Raw genomic sequence first — 8,596 nt, 5'->3', positions numbered from 1 at the left:
TAGACACACACACACACACACACACTCTCTCACTAGACACACACACACACACACACACACTCTCACTAGACACACACACTGAATGTAGCTGCGGTGATTTGGTCTGATCCTGTTGTAATGACTCTAGCCCCGTCTGTTGTAACAAGTCTAGCGTCAGACCGGGGTTCAGATCCCGCCAGTTACACACGCGCGCACACACACACACACACACACATTCTCACTGAACACACACACAAGCCTTGTCTCTGATTTTCAAGCAAATTTTAATCAGGACTGAGACTGGACCACTCAATACGTGGACAGATGACACTGATGCTACGCTACAGGACTGAGACTAGACCACTCAATAAGTGGTCAGATGACACTGATGCTACGCTACAGGACTGAGACTAGACCACTCAATAAGTGGTCAGATGACACTGATGCTACGCTACAGGACTGAGACTAGACCACTCAATAAGTGGTCAGATGACACTGATGCTACGCTACAGGACTGAGACTAGACCACTCAATAAGTGGTCAGATGACACTGATGCTACGCTACAGGACTGAGACTAGACCACTCAATAAGTGGTCAGATGACACTGATGCTACGCTACAGGACTGTTTTGCTAAAGTGATGCCTTGGAACTGGGAAACAGATACCGTATTTTGGAAGAGTCGGAGGTCTCTGTCGTTGGCCCCAAAGGAACAAACAACTCTGCCCGGAAACAAGGGGACCCCCTGCCATCTAAACAATTTACAACGAAACAGCCCTACAACCAGCCACAGACAACTTTCTCGGATGAAAATAACTCAAGAGAGACGCAACTTAAAACATTTACCAAGCATCAGTCACACTGTCCTTATTGTGGGCTCATCTATGATCCCAACATGTTTCTATTAGGAAAGCAGAGATCATCTGTTACCCGGGTGCCCAGATCCAGGACATTGACTGTATGATCCCGCTACTCATTAGTGAACACCCGACTGCTTCAGCCATCACTGTCCATGAAGGGTCAAATGATATTAAACTACAGGAATCTGAGCAACTTAAAAAGGATTTTAAATCACTGAATCATACTGTACTTAAATCAGGTAAACATTAGTTCAGGTCCCGTCTCCACGCTCCATGGATGATGATTACAGTCGCCAGCTACACATGAAAGGTTGTTGTTTACAGCTTTTCTACGTCCACCAAATGTATTTCTCCGAGATAGATTACATCTAAATAGGTACAAGCCTTCTCACCTGGCTCTCACTATTGTCTCACACAGAGCATGTCAGAACTGACAATATGTAGCCATGGGGTTTGATGCTCGGTCGATTCCCCATCAGACAGACTTTAGAAGTAATCTCATCTCCACTAACTCAGGCCTGTCAGTAGGAAGCGTCGATCATCTAATATTACCTTGAATGCTCCTTCTGATATGAGCTCTGGAAACAGTGGCCTTGGAATTATTCATTTGAATGTTAGAAGCTTGATCCAGAAGTTAGATTTGATTGAAATACTGGTTTCATAATCACATGCTGACATACTGATTATAACTATTACACCCTGATCTGTTTCACCTGTCCTTGTGCTTGTCTCCACCCCCCTCCAGGTGTCACCCATCTTCCCACTTATGTCTGTGCCAGTTCGTCTTGTTCGTCAAGCTTACCAGCGTTTGTCCTGTCAGCTCTTGTCTTTTCCCAGCCTCTCTTTTTCTCATCCTCTGGGTTTTGACCCTTGCCTGTCCTGACCCTGTACCCGCCTGCCTGACCACTCTGCCTGTCCCTGAACCTGAGCCTGTACCCACCCGCCTGACCACTCTGCCTGTCCCTGAGCCTGTGCCCGCCTGACCACTCTGCCTGTCCCTGAGCCTGTACCCGCCCGCCTGACCACTCTGCCTGTCCTGACCCTGTACCCGCCCTGCCTGCCTTGTCATTTGCCTGCCCCTGTTACAATAAACATTGTTACTTCACACAGTCTGCACTTGGGCCTTACCTTGATACTTGATCACATCTGAATCCTGTCTGTGTGTCTCTGTTCCAGACTCAGATGTTCTGTTAGCTGGGTATAATGACAGAGTGGGTAGAGGTAGAATCAGATTGTCTGTAGACATTATACCCAGCTAACAGAACGAGTGGGTTGGGTAGAGGTAGACTCAGATGTTCTGTTACCTGGGTATAATGTCTACAGCGCAGACAGAGTGGGTATTGTCATATATGTTAAATGCAACCGAGATGTCAGTGTCCATTTCAACTTCTGTTCTAAACAGTATGAATGCTGAGTTCTAAATTTTATTTCACCTTTATTTAACCAGGTAGGCTAGTTGAGAACCTTTATTTAACCAGGTAGGCTAGCTGAGAACAAGTTCTCATTTGTAACTGTGACCTGGCCAAGATAAAGCAAAGCAATTTGACACATACAACAACAGTTACACATGGAATAAACAAACATACAGTCAATAATACAGTAAAAACAGTATATATACAGCATGTGCAAATGAGGTAGGATAAGAGACGTAAGGCAATAAATAGGCCATGGTGGCGAAGTAATTACAATATAGCAATTAAACACTGGAATGGTAGATGTGCAGAAGATGAATGCTCTTCCTCCCGGGGAAGGACTGCCCGTTCCATGATCTCGCCATCACGGTTGACAACTCCATTGTGTCCTCCTCCCAGAGCGCTAAGAACCTTTGCGTGATCCTGGACAACACCCTGTCGTTCTCAACTAACATCAAGGCGGTGGCCCGTTCCTGCAGGTTCATGCTCTACAACATCCGCAGAGTACGACCCTGCCTCACACAGGAAGCGGCGCAGGTCCTAATCCAGGCACTTGTCATCTCCCGTCTGGATTACTGCAACTCGCTGTTGGCTGGGCTCCCTGCCTTTGCCATTAAACCCCTACAACTCATCCAGAACGCCGCAGCCCGTCTGGTGTTCAACCTTCCCAAGTTCTCTCACGTCACCCCGCTCCTCCACTCTCTCCACTGGCTTCCAGTTGAAGCTTGCATCCGCTACAAGACCATGGTGCTTGCCTACGGAGCTGTGAGGGGAACGGCACCTCAGTACCTCCAGGCTCTGATCAGGCCCTACACCCAAACAAGGGCACTGCGTTCATCCACCTCTGGCCTGCTCGCCTCCCTACCACTGAGGAAGTACAGTTCCCGCTCAGCCCAGTCAAAACTGTTCTCTACTCTGGCCCCCCAATGGTGGAACAAACTCCCTCACGACGCCAAGACAGCGGAGTCAATCACCACCTTCCGGAGACACCTGAAACCCCACCTCTTTAAGGAATACCTAGGATAGGATAAAGTAATCCTTCTACCCCCCCCTTAAAAGATTTAGATGCACTATTGTAAAGTGGCTGTTCCACTGGATGTCATAAGGTGAATGTACCAATTTGTAAGTCGCTCTGGAGAAGAGCGTCTGCTAAATGACTTAAATGTTAATGTAAATGTAATGTGCAAGTAGAGATACTGGGGTGGAAAGGAGCAAGATAAATACAGTATGGGGATGAGGTAGATAGCCCATCTGTAAATCAAATCAAATGTATTTACAAAGCCCTTCGTACATCAGCTGATATTTCAAAGTGCTGTACAGAAACCCAGCCTAAAACCCCAAACAGCAAGCAATGCAGGTGTAGAAGCACGGTGGCTAGGAAAAACTCCCTAGAAAGGCCAAAGCCTAGGAAGAAACCAGGCTATGTGGAGTGGCCAGTCCTCTTCTGGCTGTGCCGGGTGGAGATTATAACAGAACATGGCCAAGATGTTCAAAGATGACCAGCAGGGTCAAATAATAATAATCACAGTGGTTGTAGAGGGTGCAACAGGTCAGCACCTCAGGAGAAAATGTCAGTTAGCTTTTCATAGCCGATCATTAAGAGTATCTCTACCACTCCTGCTGTCTCTAGAGAGTTGAAATCAGCAGGTCTGGGACAGATAACACATCCGGTGAACAGGTCAGGATTCCATAGCCGCCTGGCAGAACAGTTGAAACTGGAGCAGCAGCACGGCCAGGTGGACTGGGGACAGCAAGGAGTCATGTCAGGTAGTCCTGATGCATGGTCCTATGGCTCAGGTCCTCCGAGAGAGAGAGAAGGAAAGAAAGAATTAGAGAGAGCATACTTAAATTCACACAGGACACCGAATAGGACAGGAGAAGTACTCCAGATATAACAAACTGACCCTAGCCCCCCGACACATAAACTACTGCAGCATAAATACTGCAGGCTGAGACAGGAGGGGTCAGGAGACACTGTGGCCCCACCCGACGATACCCCCGGACAAGGCCAAACACGCAGGATATAACCCCACCCACTTTGCTAAAGCACAGCCTCCACAATAGAATACAGTGTATACATAAGATACAGTAGAATAGAATACAGTATATACATATGAGATGAGTAAAGCATAGACTAAGATACAGTAGAATAGAATACAGTATATACATATGAGATGAGTAAAGCAACATATGTAAACATTATTAAAGTGAATAGTGTTCCATTATTAAAGTGGACAGTGATTTCAAGTCTATGTTTATAGGGCAGCAGCCTCTTAAGTTACTAGTGATGGCTATTTAAAAACATCTTTGTTGTTGGTGGGTCCCCTGCGGGACGTTGAGCTAACGTAGGCTAATGCAATTAGCATGAGGTTGTAAGTAACAAGAACATTTCCCAGGACATGGACATATCTGATATTGGCAGAAAGCTTAAATTCTTGTTAATCTAACTGCACTGTCCAATTTACAGTAGCTATTACAGTGAAATAATACCATGCTATTGTTTGAGGAGATAGAGCACAGTTATGAACAGGAACATTTACTAAAAAAACTATTAGGAACTTGAAGCTTTCCACCTTCTCCACTGCAGTCTTGTCCCATCGATGTGGATATGGGCGCCTTCTTCACGATGCTGTCTGTGTGAGTGGACCAATTCAGTTTGTCTGTGATGTGTATGCCGAGGAACTTAAAACTTGCTACCCTCTCCACTGCAGTCTTGTCCCATCGATGTGGATAGGAGCGTGCTCCCTCTGCTGTTTCCTGAAGTCCACGATCATCTCCTTTGTTTTGTTGACGTTGAGTGAGAGGTTATTTTCCTGGCATCACACTCCCAGGACCGTCAGCTCCTCCCTGTAGGGTGTCTCATCATTGTTGGTTATCAAGCCTACTACTGTTGTGTCGTCTGCAAACTTGATGATTAAGTTGGAGGCATGCGGGGCCATGCAGTCATTGGTGAACAGGAAGTAAAGGAGGGGGCTGAGCATGCACCCTTGTGGGGTCCCTGTGTTGAGGATCAGTGAAGTGTAGATGTTGATTTCTACCTTCACCACCTGGGGGCGGCCCTTCAGGAAGTCCAGGACCCGGATTGCACAAGGTGGGGTTCAAACCCAGGGCCTCAAGCTTAATGATGAGCTTAGAGGGTACTGTTGAATGCTGAGCTGTAGTCCATGAACAGCATTATTACATAGGTATTCCTCTTGTCCAGATGAGATAGGGCAGTGTGCAGTTAGGGATGCCATCTGGGACGGCAGCCTTGTGAGGGTTAACACGTTTAAATGTTAAAAATGATTTACATTGGCTACGCAGAGAAGAGCCCACAGTCCTTGGTAGTGGGCCGCATCGGTGGCACTGTGTTATCCTCAGAGCAAAGAAGGTGTTTAGTTTGGAAGCAATACGTTGATGTCCGCGATGTGGCTGGTTTTTCTTTGTAGTCCGTGATTGTCCCTGCCATCTCGTGTCTGAGCCGTTGAATTGCGACTCCACTTTGTCTCTATACAGATGTTTTGCCTGTTTGATTGCCTTGCGGAGTGAATAATTACACTGTTTATATTCGGCCATATCTCCAGTCACCTTGACATGGTTAAATGCAATGGTTCAATATTATTCTCAGAGGATTCCCGGAACATATCCCAGTCCACGTGATCGAAACAATCTTGAAGTGTGCATTCTGATTGGTCAGACCAGCGTTGAATAGTCCTTAGCATGGGCACTTCATGTTTGAGTTTCTGCCTATAGGAAGGGTGGAGGAAAATAGAGTGGTTATTAGATTTGCCCAAGGGAGGGCGGGGAGGGCCTTGTAGGCATCCAGAAAGTTGGCGTAGCAGTGATCAAGTGTTTTAGCAGCTTGAGTACTACAGTCAGTGTGTTGATAGAACTTCAGTAACGTTTTCCTCAAATTTGTTAAAATCCCCAGCTACAATAAATGCATCCTCGGGATATGTGGTTTCCAGTTCGCATAAAGTCCAGATAAATTATTTTTAAAGGCCGTTGTGGTGTCGAATTGAGGGGGAATATACATGGCTGTGACTATAAAGGAAGAGAATTCTCTTGGGAGGTAATACAGTTGGCATTTGATTGTGAGGTATTCTAGGTTGGAGTGAACAAAATTACTTGAGTTTCTGGATGTTATCACAATCACACCATGAGTAGTTAATCATGAAAGATACACCCCACCCTTCTTCTTACCGGAGAGATATTGTAAGGGATTTCCTCCTCTTCTTCCGAAGAGGAGAGGCGAAAAGGATCGGAGGACCAATATGCAGCGTGGTAAGTATCCATGGTTCTTTTAATAAGAAATAGTACACATGAACAACTGTATACAAAAACAATAAACGTGGAATGAACGAAACCCAAAACAGTACCGTGTGGTGAAAAACACAGACACGGAAACAAACACCCACAAACACACAGTGAAACCCAGGCTACCTAAGTATGATTCTCAATCAGAGACAACTAATGACACCTGCCTCTGATTGAGAACCATACCATACCGAAACATAGAAATCCCCAAATCATAGAAAAACAAACATAGACTGCCCACCCCAATTCACGCCCTGACCATACTAAATAATGACAAAACAAAGGAAATAAAGGTCAGAACGTGACAGATATTTATTCCTGTCTGCGCGATAAACTGAGAACCCAACTGGCTGTACGGACTAAAACAGTATTTCCCGAGAGAGACGTTTCCGTGAAACAGACTATGTTACAATACTTGATGTCTCTCTGGAAGGAGATCCTCGCCCTGAGCTCGTCAACTTTATTATCCAGAGACTGAACATTAGCGAGTAATATACTTGGAAGCGATAGGTGGTGTGCGCGCCTCCTGAGTCAGACTAGAAGTCCACTGCAAATACTTCTTCTCTGCCAGCTGTGTTTTGGATCAGCGTCTGGAATCAGTTCAATTTCCCTGGGGGATGCAAACAAATGTTCAGATTCAGGAAAGTCTTATTCCTTTTTGTAATGCTGCTAAGGCTGGTGAAATACCGCCGCTCTGATATCCAAAAGTTCTTCCCGGTTGTACGTAAGAACACAAAAATGTTTTTCTTAGCAGCTAGAAGCATGGCTGCCCTATCTGTCGGTGTCATTTTACTGAGGCCAGTTGGACGAACTGCCAAATTCTCTAAAACGACATTGGAGGCGGCATATGGTAGACATTTAAAAAAAAATACCCTGACAAGAGTTCTGGTGGACATTCCTGCAGTCAGCATACCAATTGCACAGTCCTTCAAAACATGAGATATCTGTGGCATTTTGCACATTTTGGAGTCGCCTTTTTTTTGCCTCCTGCACAAGGTACACCTGTGTAATGATCATGCTGTTTAATCAGTTTCTTGATATACCACACCTGTCAGCTGGATGGATTATCTTGGCAAAAGGAGAAATACTCACTAACAGGGATGTAAACTAATTTGTGCAGAAAATGTGCAATAAATATTTTTTTTGCATATATGGAACATTTCTGGAATGTTTTATTTCTTGTGAAACACTTTACATGTTGAGTTTATATTTTTGTCCAGTGTATGTTTATTTGGGCTCTCTTTATCTCCTCCCTTCCTTTCCTCTCTTCCTCCCTCCTCCCTTTCCTCCTCTCTCCTCCCCATTCTCTCTCTCTTCCTCCCTCCTCCCTTTCCTCCTCTCTCCACCCCATTCTCTCTCTCTTCCTCCCTCCCTTTCCTCCTCCCTCTTCCCCATTCTCTCTCTCTTCCTCCCTTTCCTCCTCCCTCTTCCCCATTCTCTCCCTCTTCCTCCCTCCTCCCTTTCCTCCTCTCTCCTCCCCATTCTCTCTCTCTTCCGCCCTCCTCCTTCCTCTTGCAGACGCTGCATGCCTCCGAGTGCGTGCAGAGGTCTCAGTTCAACCCCGGAATGTCGCATCATCATCAGCTTCTCCTAGCGCCCTCGTAGTTCTCTATCTCTGTCTATCTTTAGGACTATAAACACTGCGAGCAGAACCCGGTAGACTGATAACCGTTACCTGAGGGTGCTACCGATCCCCGTGGTCCCTCTCACCCCCCCTGCCTGCCTAGGAAGCACATCACCTCTGCGTCTTGTCTCTCTGCGCCCCGCTGCTGAGCGAGATCAATCAGACAGACAGAGCGGATCTTCAAGGGGACAATATTCATCATCATGATCAATATCAACATATGGACCAAGCGATAACGGAATCAGCTCTGTTACTTTAGTAGATGCTCTGCTTCCAGGCGCATTAACGGGATTCTGCCTCCGTCTCTGTGTCCTTGAGCTCGGCCTGTACAGTGAGTCAGTGGTGTGTAGCCTATGCATGTTTGTGTGTGCGTATGTGAATACATATGTGTGTGTGTGTGTGTGTGTGTGTGTGTGTGTGTGTGTG

The sequence above is a fragment of the Oncorhynchus gorbuscha genome, unplaced genomic scaffold, assembly GCF_021184085.1.
Source record: "Oncorhynchus gorbuscha isolate QuinsamMale2020 ecotype Even-year unplaced genomic scaffold, OgorEven_v1.0 Un_scaffold_437, whole genome shotgun sequence".
Taxonomy (NCBI): Eukaryota; Metazoa; Chordata; class Actinopteri; order Salmoniformes; family Salmonidae; genus Oncorhynchus; species Oncorhynchus gorbuscha.
The sequence above is the reverse complement of the archived record's forward strand: the minus strand, read 5'-3'. Positions refer to the sequence as shown.